Raw genomic sequence first — 21160 nt, 5'->3', positions numbered from 1 at the left:
TTTTAAACAGAGTAAACAGAGGAACAGTCTCCCTAGCAAGATCTTCTAGAGTCAGAAGACTTGGGTTTCAGTCTTAGCTCTACCGCTCACTAGCACTGCAGTATGGGGAAAGTCTTTTTTAGCTAAGTCCAGTCCTCTCTACTGCAAAATAAGAATTCCACTTAACTCCCGATTAGAGAGAATATATCTACAGTGTCTTGTCACATAATAGAAGGTCAGTAAATGGAAATTGCTTTTGTAATTATCTTTGCTATAACTGGAAGGAGGGGGTATCTTCCCGTTTTTATTAATAAGTTTACAGTCTTAAACTGACATATGAAGTTCTGAGCAAAGACATTACCAGTCATTCGGTTAATAAAAATTGACCACCAGGAACTACTTCACTTGAAATCATTATTAGATGACAAGTTTAACAGAACTCTCAATAAATTACATTTAACACATTCAATAAATAAGACTTCAGGAGGCTACGCCAATAGTTCTTTTCCGGAAAGAATTGTGAGAACCCCTTTTACGTGTATATAGTAGATGATCACAGTATAACTTTTCCATAAAAGTAATAAAGAGCCTTCACAGGCTGAAGACACTAAGGATCTCTATGTCGCCCATCAATGAGCATTCACATTGGTCCAAAGATGTTCAAACACATAGGTATTCACTGTGGCAGCATGAGTTGCCCGTGAGCTTTCTTGTCCTTATTTCTACATTCACAGCCCAAGCAACTAAGGCCATGGGAGATTCAAGCAACATGTGAGAATCAGTGTGATAAGATGCAAAAAGAATATTATCTAAGAGACCAACAGATCTGCCTGCAAATCCTGGCCCTGGCACCTCCTATTCAGGTATCCTCTTTCAGCCTCCGTGTCCCGAGTTGTCCAAATGGAATAAAACCAATCTCATGGGATCGTTTCATGGAACGTCTTCAGCGCAGAATGGTGGGACCATCATTCTGCTGAGTGAAGCTACCACTTAACTCTGATTTCTCACCCCACCAGATTAGGTCTCCTTCCTCACAAAGGTGTTTCCTTGCTAAGTGTCTCAAATGAGTTGGCTAACGCAGCCATTAACGAGACATCTCCCACGGTACAGGGATTAGAACCCCAGAAACTCAGAGCTGCAGAGAGCTCTGAGACCACCAGACACTCTAGTTATAACCAGCTGCATCCACCGCAATTTAACATCTTTTACAGCATTTTACAGATCATCAGTATGATGGTGGTTAACTGTTAAGGATTTGCTAAGGGTCTAGAACAGGAATTCTCAAGCCTGACTGCACATTACAATCTCATGAGTAGTTTAACACACACACACACACACGGACATGCCCAATCTCAAATCAATGCAATCAGAAATTTGAGACCAAGCACAGGCATCTATATTTTGTACAAGCTTAAGACTCCAGGTGTAGCTAGGGGATGAGACCACCACAATAGAAGAAAAGATGAAGAAACTGTCAGTACTTAGTGATCAAAAAATGGCTTTAATAATTATGTGGGCATTTTTTCTATCCTACTGAAATATGAAAGAAAAGTCAAGTGAGAAGCAACTCAAGAGATCCAGACTGGGGGAGGGTATATATATAGCTCAGTGGTAGAGCACGTGCTTAGCATGCACGAGGTCCTGGGTTCAATCCCTAGTGCCTCCTCTAAAAAAAAGTAAGAGCGAGAGATCCAGGCTGTATTTAAAGAATTTCATGATCAAGAGAGTCAGCTGATGTGCTGTGCACCAGAAATTGACACAACACTGTAAACTGACTATAACTCAATATAAAAATAATAATTTTAATTATTAAAAAAAAGAGTAAGCTGAGATAACAGAATTAGAAAAAATAAAATTACCTCCTCTAGAACAACGTATTTCATGTGAAGAGCATATTTTGGTACTGTCATGCTAAGAAAAATAAATGGAAAAATGGAATGACGCTGATTTCTCTCAGGGCTCTGCACCTTCTCTTGTGATTTTATCCAAACCCAACAGGGCATTAGCAAGCCACTCAAAATGTCACATTGTAAATGATTCCATGTCATAAAAGTGTTCTTAAGAAAAAGTGGAATCAAAAGCATGACTTTTCTTTTGAGGTAGTCTCCATTTTGTACAAAATATATTTCTACCCAAGTCCTAGGGATTCTTGCTTTATTTTGCCAAATTTCTCCTCTAGAAAATTAGTTGTTACCATAGTAATATTTACCCACCCTGATATCATTTCCCGCTTGCTTATTCTAGGGCTTTTGCACATAGCAACCACACAGATCTCTACTGCAAGCTGCTCACAGCGCTCGGGTCCTTGGCAACATTCAGGAACAAATATATCTTTAAACTATGGGGACATTTAGCTGAACGCCATAGTTTTAGACATCTCTAAAGTGCTATTTGTGCTGAATGTATCCCAGATCTGTCAATTCTTATGAGTAACATATCTCTCCTCATCTTCATCCAACTCGATTGGTGAGAGCTACGGAAGAATAATCTGGTTCATAATTTTGCTCATAATTCCTGTATTTTGGAGCTAAAGACATTAATTGCAGCATATCTAAGCAATTGATTCTTTAAGACACAGGCATTTTATCACTTAAAAATTACTGTAAATAAATGATATCATCTTTCTTCCAATTTTGAGAATATTCTAGTCTTTAACGTAAGAACTTGGCAGTTACTACAGTAGTGATTTGAATCAATGGAATGTTGGTGGACTGATGTGGCGTGGTCAACATATTTCATCTAGAACTAAGTGGAAAGTCAGATAATGAATAATGCAGTTCTTTGCATATTATTTTTAATATTATCTAACTATTTAAAAGTATTTACGTATATATAGTATGTATAGTATTTTAAAAAATATACCTACAACCACATAGAACAAAGCGTTAAGGAAATTGAACTAAAATGTAAATTAAGATTAAATCCCCAAAAGTCCTAATGAGAAATGTCTTTTTATTTTTTTAATGTTTACTCTATGCCCATTTATAGTAGGAGGAAAAGGGTTTCGAATCATAATAGGGGACTTTTTCCAAATTGTATCCACCAGCAGGTCGTCCCAGTCTAATGATTCATGATCTCTTAGGTACACAATGGGGTTTCTTACCCCGGAACGGGGTTTGCAATGAGTCACCCCGTGGCTGATTCACTTTCCTTGATGACTAAGTTGTGCAGGAGTTTGTCAGTGAAGGGCCCACGGCCCACCACAAGGCGGCACCCCAGGGAAGGAAGAGCCTGAGATTGGCAGGTTTGGAAGGGAAACAGTCACTGGGCTGCAGGAGAGAGCTAGCATACATCCACAAAAAATATAAAAACATACACAGTTCATTGATGAACTAGTGCACTGTGTAGGAGAGTCAGCGTCAGAGCACCGTCTTCAGTCCTCTGAAAAGGAGTGGTTGAAAGACTTAAAGTTAAGTCCAAAAAGTGGCAAAGTTAATTTAACCTATGGTCAGCCCTAACACAAACAGATAATTTGGAAGAACAGAAATAAAAACCTAATCAGTGTTAGATTGACTCCTTTTTTATCTAAAGAATCAAGACTCTTCCAACACCTTTGCTCAAGAATTTCACACACATCCAAATAGCTATCTTTCATTATTGATACCAGAGGTTGACAAATCTTTTCCATAAATGGTCATATGTAGTCTCTGTCCCTCTGCCGCCATTGTGTTGTTGAAATCAGCCACAGACCATTAAGTAAAACGGCATGGTTGAGTTCCAATAAAATTTATATCGACAAACACAGGTGCACATTTGCCCTAAAGCCAGGCAAACACTTCACATAGGTTGGGCATCTGAGTTTGTAAAGGATTTTTAAACCCCACTGCATTCAGCGCCTCCCTCCAGTGAGTTAGATCCGCTGATATCTACACAGAATCCACACGTAAGGAAACTCAAGGACAAGATGACCATCAAAGAACAGGAACAAGCAGCACAAAAGATTCTTTAGTTCAAGAATCATCACTTTGTTCCAAAGACTCAAGATGTTACATGTTAGATCACTTGTAACACTGCTTGAGTTTCATCTCATAAAAACCTGAGACTTCCGAGATTCAAATAAGCCAAACAAAATGTCGTGGCCCAATAGCTTGTAAGCAAGATCCAAGACTTCCAGATAAAATAACATCGCTTTTCTTAGAAGTTAAAAAGGAAAAAAACAATGATTCTAAATAATTACTGTTCCAATTATGCCTATTTTAAATAAAGAGGTATACAATAAATTTTTTAAATTTTACCTAATTATTATTATTATTGATGTATTCATCGGGGTCAAATTGAAAGGCAAATAATTCAAAAAGAAAACTTCTTTTAAAACAGCATTTCTAAGGACCATCTACCTCAGTGCTATTCAGCTTCTAATACACAAAGGAATCCCCTGGGGATGTTGCTGAAATGCACACTCTGATTCAATAAGTCTAAGGGAGGAGCCCAAAGTCCTGCATTTCTAACAAGCCCCCCAGTTGCTGGGGAGGCCGATGGCCCGTGGACCACCCTTTAAGTAACAAAGAATACATAATCATTGGGGAAATGTTGATATTCACCCCTTGGGGATTCCTAGGGACCAGGAATTTAAAATTAGCTCCCACCAAAAGTAATTATGCACTTTTTAAAGGAATTTAAGGAGACTAATGCACAAATGAGGCGGATCTTTTCTTTAAAGACTAGAAAATCCACAATGGCTGTATATATTTGAGTTAAAACTCAAGAAAGTCGAGTTCCATCCAAACAGGGGCACTGAAATGGCTCATTCAGTAACATGGTACTAACTACTATACATAAAATAGATAAACAACAAGGTCCTGCTGTATAGCCCAGGGAACTATATTCACTATCTTGTAGTAACCTATAATGAAAAAGAATATGAAAACGAATATATGTATGTATCTGTATGACTGAAACTTTATGTTGTACACCAGAAATTGACACATTGTAACTGACTATACTTTATTTTTTAAAAAATTACATCTTTAAAGGAAACTAACATTGACTAGCAGTTTATTCCATGTCAGGCAAAGTGATGCTTTCAACACATCACTTTTTAAAATCTTTCCACTTCAGAGGAAGCACCTGCAGACAGAGCCTCTGCTTGAGGTCAGAATCTGGATTCAAAACCCACCAGTCTGTCTATATTTACTGCTTTTATTTATTTCTATTTTTGTGTTTTAATCCTCTCTTTTCCCTTCCCGGTAGTAAATGGGATCATGACTCCCAATTACTTCTCCCTCTCTAAAATCGGGCTGCTCAACCTGTGGGCCGTCATGGGCCGTCATGGGGGAGAAGTGTGTGTGCCCACCTGGCGGACTCTGGGTTTGGCCCCAGGACACACTTTGATCACACTTTGAAATGTGAGCAGATATGTCACCAACCACCTGCAAGCAGAGGTTTTAACTGTGTTGCATGGTTTGGATTGTGTTCCTGCTCTCAGCCAAGAGAACAGCATGTCCCAGATAGTAACTGTTCTTTCAGTATTACTTGTAATCAAAAATTGGAAACAATCTACGCCTATTAAAGATAATAAAAACACATGAGAGGAAAAAATACATAATGTAAAATGCAAAAAGTACAATGTGACTATGATTATAGCTGTGGGAAAGGACGACATTCATATGCATGGGAACAAAAGGACTCCAAGGAAATATATCAAAATATAATCAAGATTTTGGTGAACTTTCAGTCAATTTTTGTCCTCTGTTGTCTACGTCTGTTACAGTGTCATACGGCTTTGATAAAATTCCAATTCATCCTCAACTTTCAAATTTGAAGGCAAGGCTTCTTAAAAATTAGTATAAATCACAAGCATGCGTTGCAAAAAAGGGAAGCTGTCACATCTCAGAATTTCTCTCTTTATGTGCAGTGAACCCTCGGGGTCACCAGTTACTAGCAGTGTGACCTTGTGTAAGTTAACCGCTCTGCGCCTGTTTCCTCATCTAAAAAGGACTTAATATCTATTTCTTGGATTATTTAGCACATTCAATATGGTGATAGGCAGAAAGCGCATGACTCAGAAGGACCTCTCTTTCACTACAGCTAAGAAAGATCACAGAAAACCGATATGATTATATCTGTTATAGAAAAGAATTTATCAGTGAAGCATTAACCAAAAACAATATTCAAGACAATCTGAGGCCCGCAGCAGTCCATGAACTTTAGCTCTAAGGAGATCCTACAGTACATACCACTTTTAAGGACCCTTGTGATTACAGAGGGCCCACCCAGATAATCCAGGATAATCTCTCTATTTTCAAGTCAGCTGAGCACTCTTAAATTCCAACTGCAACCTTAATTCCCCCTTTGCCATTTCACATGTTCACAGGGTTCAGAGATTAGGACACAGACATCTTTGGAAGGCCATTATGCGACCTAACCTAGTACATTGTGGTACTTGGTGTAAAATAACTCAAGATTTACTGACTAGCTGATGTCACAGATTCCCACAACACAGCACAATGTGCACCTCTCTTTTCTGATTTTATACCTTGATGTTCCCTGTGGTTGAGCAACATTCAGCCCCTTAAATCAGAAAAGCACTTATCTACATAGCAAGTGTACTTGAATGAACGAATGCGTTCCTGCCCAGGAAGCACTCTCTGAACACGGAGGGGGGCAGGGGACAAAACTGGAAATCCCACTGGCACTGAAATCGGGGCTGCTAGAGAGACTGCCGAAGTTCTGTGGAGCTGCAGCTGAGGATGCTGGTAAAGACTTCCCTGAGGAAGGCACTGGGGCAGAATGCGGATGAAGAAGACAAGCAAGGGGCTGGAGGCATGGCTCAGCTGGGTGTGTCAAGGGTGCGAGGAAACAGCCCCCCTCCATGTCGGCTGGAAGACCAGAGATGGAGGGAGAGTGGGCGAGGGGCTCCGGGTTGCTGCTGAATTGCCCTGCAGAAGGACATCATCCAAAAAAAAAAAAAAAAAAATCAGACGAGGGGAAGAAAGCCAGCCTAGATCCCGAGGAGGGATCAAAGAGGCCAAAAGGAGGAAGAAGTGCCCAGGAGCTGGGGACCAAGTTGTCCCCATGAGAGGCCAACAAACAGATTGCAACCATTGGGGGAATGGGCGGAGCAGGGGGCAAGAGAGAGGCAGAGAGTGAGAAAAAGGAAAGAAAACGAGGAACAAGAGGGAGACAGAGGACAACAGGGAGGGCGGGGAACTTTTCTGGGCTACCACCAAGCCCCCCCCCATCACTGTGCTTGCATACCCTTGCGTAAGGAATACATGGAAAAATTACATAGACAGTAAGGGGCACGGCGGTTGCCAGGGGCTTGGGGGAGAGGGCCCTGGGGAGTTACCGTTTAATGGTGGTAGCGTTTCAGTTTTGCAAAACGAAGAGCATCCTGGAGACGGATGCTGGTGATGGTTGCGCGACACTATGGATGTATTTAGTACCACTGACGTGTATAACGTAAACATGGTACAAGCTAGCAAGTTTTACGTCCTGTGTATTCTACCACAATAAAGAAAATGAAAAAAGGAAAAGAAAAGGAAAAGAAAAGGAATGAAAGTAAACGGCTTACCCATTTCTCTTTCAAGTAGCCAAGTACTGAAAAGAAGTAGTGTGTGGGACAAAGTAAAAACAAAACAAGAAATTCTATGACAAGCTTGGGTACCTCCACAGGCTAAAGAGAACCAGCAGAAAGGGAAAGAAAGATAAGACACAGATAGGATAAGGGCTGGAATAAATCCCGGAGGAGGCAAACGGGGTCAGAATCAAAAGCACATGTTGTTGTTGGGGGGGGGGTTAGCAGCTTTGGGTGAGAGGTGGAGAACTCTCTCTTCTGAAGTAGGGGGAGGCACCACCCACCAGGATGGGAGTGGGGGCTGTGAGGCAGGAGACAAGTGAGCGATGTCAGGAGGTTAGGGAGAAAGGAAGTGGAAAATCCCAGTGTTTGAAAGCAAAAGAAATCTCTTTATTTCGCTCCTTGACCAACATTGTAGAAGTAATTGTCCAACTCGAGGTTTAAACAGAGAGCAAACACTTACTGGTCCGAGTTGTGGGCTTTACCTAGAAGCAGCTCTGTTCCCTTAAGTCAGTTAAAGTCTCTAAATTGCATCTTTAAAGGAGGAGGATTTGCGAAAATAATCCTACCGTCCCAACCAGCTCTGCATTTCAAGGGCTTCAAAGAGAGAGCTTACACCTTGAATACAGTGTCAGCTTACCTAGACCCCTTCCCTCCCACCCCCCACCCCCCACAAAAAGTGAAAGGGGAACAAAAGTCAAGGTGGATATAATTTAAATACCCTTGGGCTGTTTTCCCATCTCACTTCTGACAGTGACAGCCACAACAAACAGATGGTTACTGCTGACAAGGTGTCATTCCAGTCCTAATGATAATGGACGTTTTTACAGCTCCTTAGTGTTTATAAAGAGCCTTCACACATGAAGTGAAGTTTTAGTGAATCATCACAACAGCCCTGAGAAATAGGTAAGGCTGCTCTCCTATTCTACCCATTTTCCGATTGAGAAAACTGAGGCTTATAGACATTGAAGATGTGCCCGAGGCCCCCAAGCAGATGAACGATAAACCTGGGATTTGAATCTAGGCACTCACAACTCAAAGGTACTATTTTTTTTTTATTGTTTCTTAGAGAGAGACACATAGCTTTTGGTGTCGCAAACAGAAAATCCATGAGTCAAAAGAAATTGGCATAGCCGTATTCTTTTCATTGATCCTGCAATATAGTTTACTGAAATGCAAGTACAATCTTAATTTCCAAGTGGGGAACGACTGGAAGCCAAAGGGCAAGATCCTCATCCTCAGGATGAGAACACAGGCGTCTCTTGGGACAAATGACTTGTGGCAGGCAGAGCTCACACTAGATCTCAGGGCTCCCACTAGCCCCAGGGCTCTCGGCACCAGCCACGTCTCACACAGCTTCAGAGAAAAGTCAGCAACACAACTGCTCCCTAACAATGAAATGGTTCCAATTTCAATCATTTGAGGGGCTCTTTCTCTCCTTTAACATGTGCAAACCATATGGATGCTGCCTATTCATGGTACTAGAATTCTTTGCAGCAAATTCGTCTCACGAACGGGAGGGTCTGTAATGACAGTCGTGCCTCATTTTAACACAAAATAGAAGAAAATGTATCCAAGAAGGAATCCATCTGAGAGAGCTTGAAATCAACTGAAACTACCTCCATTACCATCTTCTACCTACAAAAAGGTTTCTAGACAAATTAAAGCTGAAAAAACTGAACAAATGCAATGGAATTATTTTGAAGGGGACCATATTGTTTAATATATTCCCATTTGCCTCCTTTGGAAGGATTGGAATGAGTCAGCAGGTGCTTGCTACCAAAATTACTTTTATCACGAAGCTGAAAAATGTTTCACGTTTAAACAGAAGACCTCATGAGCAGAATAGATGAGGACGTGAAAATGATGCATTCTGAAATTGCAGACCCCATTTTATATGTTTCATGCAGGGAGAAAAAAAAAAGGATGAGTCTTCCATTAGACCATAAAGGACTCCAAAAAAGATAAAAATGTTATTTACAAACCAGAAATAGACAGACACAGAAAATAAACTATGGTTACCAAAGGGGAAAGAGGAGAGGGATCAATTAGGCACTTGGGATTAACAGATAAACATTACTATATATAAAGCAGATAAACAATAAGGACCTACTGTATAGCACAGGGAGCTATATTCAATTTCTTATAGTAATCGATAATGGAAAAGAATCTGAGAATATATGTATATATATGTTTGTGTGTGTATATATATAATTGTACACTTGAAACTAACATTGTAAATCAACCACACTTCAATAAAATTTTTTTTAAAAAATACAAAAATATTTTAAAAAAGAATAGTAAATGAAGGGAGCCCTTCTGAGGTGAGCAGATAATCACTGATCTTCCTGTGGGAACTTTGGGCTCATATGGATGAGACTTAACCAGGAGAAAGGATTTCTACTGAGGCAAAGAAACCAGCAAAGCTTTTTGATGAACATGCGAAAGCCAGTGTGACAGATGGAAAATACTGCCATTCGTTCCGTTCTGGAGCTGGGAGAGGGAAGCTGAGCTATTAAGGCTGAAGGTTTCTAAAAAGCCAGAGTGAAGTCTCCAGTTTCACAGGGCATCGGAGATGAAGTTTTTATCAAAGTAGGAGTGTGGCCTCAAATACATAACCAGCTTTCTCCTTGAGACAATCATAAGAATTTGAAATTAAGGGGACAGGAGACTAAGCCCAAGACTGCCAAAGGGGAAAATTTAATCTCCCACGGTCTTTCAGCGCTAAGAAGACAAAGATCCTCTAAGGTTTCAATCAAAAGTCCAGGAGGAAAAAAAAAAAAAAGACACTTGCAACCTGTACATTCAATTTCTGATGGAGTGAAGGTGATCAGCACCTCACTGTTATTTATCTAACAGAGGAAAATAAGGAAATCGTCTCTGGAGGAAGATGTAACCTAGAACTAGTAAGATCCTTTCACCCACTGTGTCTGGCACAAAATTAAAAAATTCTTAAGACATGAGAAAAGCTGCAAGTAAATGTAACCAATATTCAAAAGGAAAAAAAATACAACAGATGCAGGCTCACAGAAGATTCAGATTATTGGATTCAGTATACAAGACCTTTAAACTAAATGATTATCTGGTTAAAAAGGAAGGAAATGGATGAAAAGATGGAGAATTTCAAAAGAGAATTAGAATCGATATAAAAAAATCAAATGGGCAGCCTAGAAAAATTAAGTATCTGAAATTAAGAAAAACACAGTGTCTGATATTAACTCACCGGATGGGTTCAATACCAGACTAGAGATAGCAAAAGACAGGATTCATAAACTTAAAGATAAAGGTTGATGGAATAAACAACAAGTTTCTACTGTATAGCTCAGGGAACTATATTCAATATCTCATAGTAAGCTTTAATGAAAAAGAATATGAAAAGGAATATATGTATGTATATGTATGACTGAAACATGATGCTGTACACCAGAAACTGACACAACAGTGTAAGCTAACTCTACTTCAATCAAAATAAACAAATCAATAAATAATTCCAAAAGAAAGGTTAAGGGAAAATATCCACATTAAAACTCAAATAGAAAAGAAAAACAAAAAAGAACAGATCCTAAGAAATATGATTATGTGATTGGAGAGCCAGAGGGAAGTGAGGACAGAAGAGGACAAAAGCAATATCTGAAGAGCCAATGGCTGAGAATTTTCCAATACTGATGAAAGACATCAACCTCCAAATTCAAGGTCGGCAGACCAAAACAGGATGAATATAAGGAACACCATACCTGGATTAGTCAATGTCACATGCTTAGTACAAAAACTTGGCAAGCACTGAGGAAGTCACATAGCAGCCCCCAAACTTAGTCCAGTACAAACTTAGCCTTCCTATTCTTGAAAAGATGAGAATAAAGAGGTCAGTGTAGGGGTAGGCACTCCACTCAACATTAAGTTTACACTCTTTATTAAGATTATAGTCACTCTGCTCTTGACCCAATACGATAAAATTCTACAATGACATAAATCAGAATATACTATGATGGATCAGTGCATCCTGGTTTCCACCTAGCCACTGATCGCCTTTCATTAACCTTACTTATAATCATGTAATTCTACATTTTATACAATCAAACAATTTTAATCGCAATAATAGTTTTTAGAGGCTAATAAAATTAGGGGGAAAAAAACACAACCACAGCTTTAAGACTGATGGGTTGTCAGAATAAGATGGGACTTTAAAGATAAATAGTCCAACCCTTATGTTAGAGATGACATAACTGAAGCCCAGAGCAGTAAGAATGATGCGTCCAGCCCCATGGCTATTTAGAAGCCTGCTGGGAACCAGAGCAGCAATGTTTCTCTCTCCACATAGTATAGATGTATTTATACATCAGTAAATATACACATTACGCAACATGTTGGGAATATAATACATAAAATGTTTTACAATGTTGTCTATAATATCAAACTAGCTCTTTTAGAAAAACAAAGCACAAGTTAACCTATAAATGCTATCTCAATCAGCACCCTATTGCAAGCTGCTAAAATTCCTTGATTTGATAAATTTTTAACAGAGAAAAAAATATTGATTTTCTAACTCAAAATTGTCGTGGCCTTCTGAAAACATTTCACTGTGGCCACTTGAATTTATGTTGTCATGTTAAATAAACTGCACATGCAATCCAGAGATTTAATAAGAAACTGATCGATAAATAGGGTACAGTAAGTGAGATAAGAACTACATCTTTTGTTCTCTAAAAAACAAAAGGAAAAACATCTCATAAGAAAAAGCTCCAAGAAGATATTTTTATCACAAGTGAAAGTTCTATTTTCGCCCATAAATAGTAGCACATCTGTTATGTAGACAGAGGCTTACTTGAGTTGTGGATTTTTCATGCCTCTAAACTGTGTCAATGGCCGATCTAGGAGTGGTGCAGAGCAGGAGGAAAACACGTGAGAGACGTCATAAGGGGTCTTTAGGGGTCTTAAGGCCCTTTAAGTGCCTTCTATTCTTTTAGGCTTTTTGGCTGCCTATCAGTTCATCTGTATCTCTAGGATTAGTAGAAATAAGCTCGAATGATGTAAAATTTTTATCTGTTTTCTTAAACTCCTTCAACCAGCTCTCCTGAAACATACAGATGTGTACTAAAACCAAGTTCTGGACAAACTCATACCTACCCATGGTTACTATATTATCTCTGGAAAACTGGCCTCGCTCATGCTTTACTAAGACTATTTACTAGTGTACACTTCATGTATATTGCAGCTAGGCTCCTCCTTGTATAGAGTAAGGATGCTTCTTCCTAATGTGCTCTCTTCCTTCTATAGGATTCTTCAATAGGTAGTAGATCAGAAACATTTAGATTCATGTGTCCATTCTGAAGAGTTTGTAACAGCTGGAAAAGCACACAAACACGAAGACTGGGTAAACTACTGCTATTTCTCAGTAGGAGGACAGCTTCAAATTTCTCACGTGGTAACGGAGAACACAGATGCACAGCCCCGATCAATTAGATCTGTTTTCACTTCGTGACATTCTCCTCTTCCAAAAATGCCTCTTAAATCAGATGCTAGAGACAAATCCATGGCAAATTCTCAAGGGTGCTCCGCAACGAGGAGGTCCCCAGGGCCCGAGGGTATATACAGCAGAAGACAGCCCACAGCACCAATGGTACTTCATCAACGCCAAAGGAAACTGGGACTGTCTCAAATAAACTTTGGATAAAAGGACAAGGAGAGAGGACTTGAGGGGAGCGCAGATGGAGGATGCTAAGAACCACGGGGCTATCTTGGTTAGGGCTCCTCTTAGATGCAAACAGTCGACGCCATTAGTCAGGGTCAAGTTTTGTTCTCCCTGCTGGTGACCCAAGTGGAAGCAGCCCTCTGGAACAAGCCTCATCTAATCTCATATTCCTGTTCCTAGCTAAGTGTAAAAATGGCTGTAATTAATCTCTCTCTCTCTCCATCTCTCTCTCTCTCTCTCTCTCTCTGCTCCTTGCGACATGACTGCAGCTCCTCCCTTCAGGAGAGGGAATCTATTTCCCCACCTCCTGAATCAGGGGTGGCTTTGTGACTTGTTTGGGATAAGAGAATTCAGAGGAAGTAACCTGGTACCCGTTGCAAACCTAGCCCTCAAGAAGTCCTGCATGCCTCCACACTCGCTTAGAACCCTGCCACCCACAGTGTTAACAAGTCCAGGCTAGCCTGGTTAAAGCTGAGAAATCATGTGGAGAGGAGCTGAGGCCACCCCGGAGGAGCCAGCCCCCAACTCACCCAGCAAAAAAAAAAAAAAACGTGCCCAGATCCAAAGAAGTGCCCAGCTGAGTCCTGTCCAAACTGCCAACCCACAGAGTCAAGAGCGAACTAAATGCTGGTTGTTTTAAACCACTAACCGAACCAATATTGCGGTGCTTTGTTAAGCTTCTTCATGAATTATTTATTCAGTGAACATTTGTTAAATGCCTTCCATATCCGCGGCAGTGTTCTGGGGGTATAAGGATTAATATGCGCTAGTGCCTGCAATTACGGAATCATGCCTCTAACTGCACCAAAGGAAGTATGAATAACAGGGTCGACTTCGAGGAAAAGAAGGCTCGCTGGAAAGACGAGGTCACGTGTGAGCTGGCTTTAAAGGGAAAAAACTGGGAAGTCACCAGTGGACAGGAACAGACATTGAAGTAGAAGCAGCGGTGTGTGCCAAAGCACAGACGCAGGAAAGAACTCAAGGAATGTTCTAGGAATGGAAAACAGTTTAAGACAGATGGCTTGCCGGGAGGAAACGGCCGATGACAGAGCCGGAGAAGCAGGTTGAAGGCAAATAATGAAGGGTGTCATACTGTAAATCAGGTGACGGGATTTGAATGCCTCTCGGGGGCGTGCAGAGCTACAAATCATTTTTTAGGAGGAAATGACATGATTAAATCTGTCTTTTAGGAAAAGAAAGCAGAGGACAGGTGGAGGATTAGAGGCGAGAGGAAGAATCGGGGAGATCAATTGGGAGGCTATTATTACAAGCCCATGGGGGACCTGAACCACGAGGTAGCAAATATAGAGAAGAGAAGATGCCTTTGAATGATGTTTCAGAGACAGAAGAAGGACCCAGCAGCCTTGACAACCAACTAAATCTGGGCTATGAGGGTGATAGAAGTTGCGTGGGAGGATCGGGGGCAGTGCCAAGATTTCTACTTTGGGATCCTAGATGAATAGCAAATATATTAATGAAGGCGTAACAGCAGAACAGCAGACTGGAAAGGAAAAAATGGATATCTTTTATAAAGTTGCCGGGGTATCTAGTGGGAGATGATTAAGAGGCAAGTAAGAACACGACCTGGACCTTGCATTGAGGGATGGGTGGTGGGAGCAGGAGATCTAAGACCTGGGGAGTCTTCAGGACACAGGGCAGGGGGAGAGGGACAGCTCAAGACAAGAGGGAACGTGGACACGAGGCATTCAGGGGAAAGATGCAGATGGAGACGAGAAAGCAGCAGATATTTCAGAGGCAAAGGAAAGAAGTAGCAACAAACAAGGGTCAGCCCTCCTTTGGGGATGGAAGAGAGGCAGAGAAGGATCATTCAGAAAGTCTGGATGACAATTAAGGAAAAACTGGAGACCATCCATTTTGCCACATTCTTTCCTCTGGCCAAGTCATCATCCACCGAGCTCTTCCCTAGGGTTCCTCCCACTTTCGAGGGACCCTGAGGTCATAACTGGGGGGAGGAGAAGGCAACAGGAGCCACTTGAGTCAGAGCATCTGTGTCCATGTATTTTATTGAAAAACACACTTTTTTCCAAACCCCTCCTGGCACCTGCTGCAGCAAAGAACATCACTAACTTTCATTTTTAGGGTGCTTTTTTGGAAATACACTTCTGGTTAATTTCCTGCATCCAAACTGATTGCCTTTATATATTCTCAGTTAACTAAAAGGGAAGGTTTTTTTTTTTAAAAAAATAACCCCAAAGGGGTCAAAGATTTCATGCATAGAACACAAAAAGCAATAGCCATGGAAAAAAATGGATTATTAAAAATCATCAAAAAAAAAAATACCATGAAGACAATGAGAAGACAAGCCAGAATGGGAGAGAAAATCCACAATACGTACATCCAACAAAGGACTCATGTGCAGAAGATACAAGAAGTCTGACAAAGAACGAAGAAAAAGACAAAAGATTTTAACAGGAATTTCACCAAAAGGTATCCAAATGCCAAGAAGTAACTGAAATGGCATTTAACAACATTACTCACCAGGAAACATGAAGTAGGACCATAAGGACCATCTCGCACCCATTAGGATGGCTACCATCAAAGAAACAAAAACAAAAAAACCCCAAAAAACAGAACATAACAAGCATTGGAAAGGGTGTGGAGAAACTGAAACCTTTGTACGTTCTTGGGAATGCAAGATGGTGCAGTGGCTATGGAAAACAGTATGGTGGGTCCTTAAAAAATTGCAATAGAATTACCATGTGATCCAGCAATTCCACTGCTAGGTATGTACCCCCAAAATAAAAGCAGGGTCTCAGAGAAATATCTGTACACCCATGTTCTTAGCAGCATTATTCACAATAGCCAAAAGTCAGCAGCGACCCAAGTGTCTGCCGACAGACAAATGGAATAACAGAAAGTGGTGTAGAGTCATGCAATGGAATGTTATTTAGCCTTAAAAAGAAAAGAAATTGACACATGCTACAACATGAATGAATCTTAAGGATATTATGCTAAGTGAAATAAACTATTTATCAAAGAACAAATATTCTATGATCCTACCCATATGAGGAACTTAAAGTAGTCAAATTTATAGATAGAAAGTGAAATGGTGGTCGCCAGAGGCTGGGGGAAGACATAATGGAGAGTGATTGTTCAATGGGAACAGTTTTACAATGGTAAATTTACGTTACGTCTATTTTGCCACAATTTTAAATTTTTAAAAAGTTTTAAGACCCACAAGGAGGTAGCACTATGCCCCCACAAAAATAGCTAAAATTACAAAAGACTGGCAAAACTAAGTGTTAGTGAAAATGTGAAGCAACTGGAACTCTGGTACGCTACCGGCGGAATTTAAATTGTTACAACCACCTTGGAAAACTGTTTGGCAGTATCTATTAAAGCTAAATATAAGCCTTCTCTGTGAGCAGGCAATTCCATTCCTAGGTATATGCTCAAAAGAAGTAAGTGTGTGCACCAAAAGCCACAAGAATACTCATAGATGCTTTACTCATTTTAGCCAAACACTGGAAATAATCCAACAAACCAACAGAATGGTTAAACACATTGTGGTATGTCCATACAATGGAATTACTACTCAACAATAGGCGAGAATGAACTACAAATACGCATAACATGGATGAATCTCAAAGACATTATGTTCTGTAAAAAAAGACACACACACACACAAGAGTCCCTTCCATGTGATATTATTTATATGGGGGTTAACAGCAGATTAAACTAGTGGCTGGAGTTTGTAAAAATCACAATGTGAAAACAAAATCACAATGTGGTTGCCTTCAGCTTGGCAGTGGGATGAAAACTGACCAGAAGGGGAAAGAGGAAGAAATCTTCTGGGGTGCTTGGAAATGTTCTCTATCTTGACTTGGGTAGGGGTCCCATGGGTATATACACATGTAAAAATTCATTGAGCAGTACACTTTAGATGATTGCATTTTGTACACTTTATTGTGTATATGTTATATCTCAAAAATAAAATAAAACATCTCTAAAGCACCTGGTGTCTCTATCATGAGAATGCTCTAATTCCAAAAAGGAATAAAATCTCAACGTTGTGCTTTTTCTTTCTAACTTGGATTAGACCCTACTCCTCTTAGACCCATGGGGCGAGGACGAGTTACTGCCCAGTTTACTGAGTCAGAGAATGAATTCAAATCCCACACAGTGCAAATTTCCGTGTTCCTAAAGGTCTGTGGGCTTTCCTGAAGCCACTCCATCTCCATGCGATCTTTCCAGTAAACAACCTTTCAGCCTTTAGAGCCCCCAGTGTGCTTTCTATTGGTAAAGTGTCCCATTTGATCTTTATGTTAAGCGTCAAGAACAGTATCTGATTTGTTTGACACTCTCACTGGCAGGGGCTAAACAAACCCCTCCACAGCTGTAAAGGCAGAATGTCAAAAAAATCACAAGGTATCACCACGTTCTGCCAATGCATGAAGGCATACACCCCCTCCACCCCAGGAAAGAGAAAGCTTCATTCTCGTAACTGCCATTTTGATCCCCGCCGCCCATGCACAACCACCATCATAGTAACTTTAGTTTCCCTGTGAAAAAAAAGGCACCATTAGCTCTGGCCCACAAATTTAAGGAAAGAAAATAAAAATCCACAAAGGTGAACTCTGACCTCTGCTCTGGCTTCTTTTACCATCCATAATAGTATGCTAGCCAGTGGGTGAAAAAGGGTCTTAATAGGCCAAACTTTGTCATTTAATGATGACCCAAGGCAGATTCTTTTGAATTGCGTCACAAGGAAAAACTTTCTGAGATTGAGACCTTGATTATCTTTGATCCCATATTAACCCCGCCGTTAGCTGAGTCAAGGGGGCAAATTAGGAAGGTATCTCTAATACGCTGGGCTTGGAAAAGCAGCAAGGTAGGGAAGAATGACAAAATGCATTAAAAACAGAAGGGCTGGTTTAAAAGAGGCCGCCTAATGCATCGGTATTCTGATAAGTGAGATGTGCAGTCAACAGTGAGACACCGTTTTTGGAAAAAGCAAATACCATTCTGCTGGCTCAACCCGGTGATTTTTGGTAACAGTGTCCCAAAGTAATTTATTCAGAACAATAAAACTGGCAGTTTTATACAGTTTCCGGGGAAGTGTCTTTAAAAGCAGAGACCAAGAAACAACGGGTTAAATGCAAAGGCACGTGGGCACCTCTGTTTTTGAGCAGTCAAAAGTAATGCAGTTTAATAACAAGCAGTATTTGTATTTAAATACACTGTCTGAAATAAAATACACTTGTTTTCTCCTTTGAGAAGACCTCAAGATACATTATACTTCATAAAAGTCTATGTAAATGTCAAGATTCTGGAATGCAATCATTATAAAGCCGGTTAGATGGATTAATTGCTCTACATACCTGTGGTTTTTCAGACCCCTGTGCTTGCTTACTCCGGTATATTCACTCTTATTTTTCGGAAACCACTTCTGGAAGCTCCCGTCTTGGCTTCTACACTGCCACCTGTAGACGTAAAAGCGAAATAAGCCATGTATTATTCATCAACCACGCATCTTTCCTAGGCATCTGACAGGGACAATTGGAGGCAAAGTGGCAAAATATTTGCTCCAAGAGATCAAAGTGTTCCTTCTCCTCTGTGTGGAAAACTGGTGAGGTGTCCCTCTCCCGCAACGGTTTGATAAAATTATCTAGAAATTGAACCATACATAAGTCTCAGATCAACACCACTCTGATCAGGTCATTAAAGAGACGGAGTCACAGAACCATTTTCACGCCAACCTACAACGCATTTCAAGACCCTTCCTTTAAAATTAGAAGACAACTTGACCATTTTGTTAATCGGGTAATTAAGAATTCTGTAAATTGCTGCAAAGACAAAAAGAGGGAAAGATCTAGGCAAAGATGACTTTCTCACATGGTAGTAAAATGTCTATTTAAAATAATATTAATGCTAACACCAATTAGAGCTTTGTCCAATCTAAACAGCAATTAGGTGGGGCATTGTCATCATAAGGCCCTATTCTTGATTTGAATGTGGGTGAGTGCTGAAAGGTCTTTCTGACACCCCACAGATTTTAATACGGGTAGGTATTTTATCTTAAAAAAAATGGGGGAGGGTAGAGCTCAGTGGTAGAGCTCATGCTTAGCATGTGTGAGGACCTGGGTTCAATTCCCAGTACCTCCATCTTAAAAAAAAATTTTAAACGTAGATGAATAAAAATCCATGAGCAAAAACTATCAGTCAAAGCAGCCATGAGATGAGAGGGATGTGTGGAGAGGGGAGGAGAGACAGACAGACAGACAGACAGACACAGACACACACACACACACACACACACACACTGAGATTCTAGAGTTAATTTAGAATAACAGATCAAACCAGGGTGTGTGTGGTGCGGTGTGGATGTGAGTGAGAGACAGAGACAGACAGACAAGCAGACTACGCCAGGGTGTTGTGTGTGTGTGTGAGAGAGAGAGAGAGAGAGAGAGAGAGGAAGAAACAGAGACAGACAGACACTGAGATTTCAGAGTTAATTGAGAGTAACAGACAGCACCGCACAGCTTTTTGCCTCCTCCTAGTCCCACAGTCTACCCAGGACGAGTGTCCCAGCTCCAGCACCTTAAGCCAAAAACAACACGCAGCACCCCCTACCCCCCACCCCCACCCCCTAGGCGAGGTAGGGCCAGAAGCCACCCAGCCAGCAGGCCTACCAACCCGGGGGCCGTTTTAGCCCCACCAGGGACCCGTCCCCACTTACCAGTAATTTACTTTAACGCCCCGAAAGCCTGGTTGGGTTTAAGGAACTGCAGCAAATCCAGGAAAATGAAGTCTCCTTGAGCCACTCTCCTCCTCCGCCTCCCTAGGACGGACATTCACACACACTCACACTCTCCCTCTCCCTTCCTTCCCAACCCCAAACGCGCGCTGGGCCATCCCAAGAGGCTCTTTTGGGGGCCCGCCAGCGACCAATCCTGCTCCCACGTGCCTCCATTAAGCCCTGGTCCAAACGTGCACAAGGCGCCAAGTGCGTGTATGCAGTCAGCCTCCGGAGATAAGTTCAGCAAACCCATTTCCCGCCCCCCTTCCCCCCAACACCACCACCTCTGGCCCTGAAAGCGCGAGGGGAGCGCGCGGACTCAGGCACCCGCCCCGGCAGACAACACTCGAGCAACTCCTGCCTTCCCCGCACACGCCCCGGCTGGTCCTGCCACCACTCTCCCCCGCCCCCAAGGTTCCTACAGTCCCGCGGGCCCGGAGCAGGGGCGTCCTGATGGTGGCTGGGTGGGGATCGCGAAAAGGGGGGCGAACCGCACACACCACCGAGACTGCAGGCGAGGGTAGGGGGAGGCGCAGTCCTCCCAAGCCGCTCGGGTGGTCAGCTCGTCCGAAGGGGGTTGGGGTGGAGACAGGGAGCCCCGAGGGAGTGAATCCCGAGGGAGGCAGCTTTTCGGCACCTCTTCCCCACCTAGCACAGCGCGCGCGCATAAGCGTGCACACTCAGGGGCCGTGCGCCGTCCTCCGGCCCCCGAACCTGGCCAGTCCTCGTCCCCGAGCTCAGTGGCCTGGAAGGGATGGCATCCGGCTCGCGGTGGCCCGGGAGGGGACCGAGCGCCGAGCTCGAGGGTGCCCACCTGCGCGCAGGGTAGCCGTTGCGGCTGGTGCGCCCGCCGGCTGCGCTGTCTCGGCTGCAGGAGGAGGCGGCGGCGGCCCGACCCCCGGCCTCCCAGCGGCTCCTCGCTCCTCCGCGGCGGCGCTCCTTGCTTCCCTTCCTCCCCGAGGGTGAGCCTCCCACCTAGCCCGCAGGTTCTGCCACCGTCCCTCTGCCCGCCGGAGCCTGAGCTGTCCTCCCCGCCCCTTTCCCGCCGCCCCGCGCTGCGCCGCGCTGCGCTCCGCCCCTCGTCCTCCCCCCCCCCACCCCCATCCTCGCCCGGGCCCTGCCAGGGGGGCCGTGGGCCCCGCGCCTCGTGCCGCAGATCCCCAGTCCGCGGCGGAGAAGGGTGGAGGGGTTCCGCCTCCACCCCGCGCTCCTAACC

General features: G+C 42.4%; 1 long non-coding RNA gene across 1 annotated transcript in view; it reads right to left on the bottom strand.

Moving 5' to 3' along the window:
- The window catches only part of LOC116150724 (uncharacterized), a 91708-nt gene extending 70762 nt beyond the window's left edge, over positions 1 to 20946 (bottom strand). Inside the window, exons 1-3 of the long non-coding RNA XR_004134467.2 lie at positions 20759 to 20946; positions 19885 to 19986; positions 18527 to 18628 (exon numbers count right to left, since the gene is read on the bottom strand). This is a non-coding gene — a long non-coding RNA (uncharacterized LOC116150724). The remainder of the gene's footprint in view (positions 1 to 18526; positions 18629 to 19884; positions 19987 to 20758) is intronic.
- Positions 20947 to 21160: the final 214 nt, after the last annotated feature.

This window comes from Camelus dromedarius, chromosome X, assembly GCF_036321535.1.
Source record: "Camelus dromedarius isolate mCamDro1 chromosome X, mCamDro1.pat, whole genome shotgun sequence".
NCBI lineage: Eukaryota > Metazoa > Chordata > Mammalia > Artiodactyla > Camelidae > Camelus > Camelus dromedarius.
Note: the sequence above shows the minus strand (reverse complement) of the source record. Positions and strands in the feature narration are given on the sequence as shown.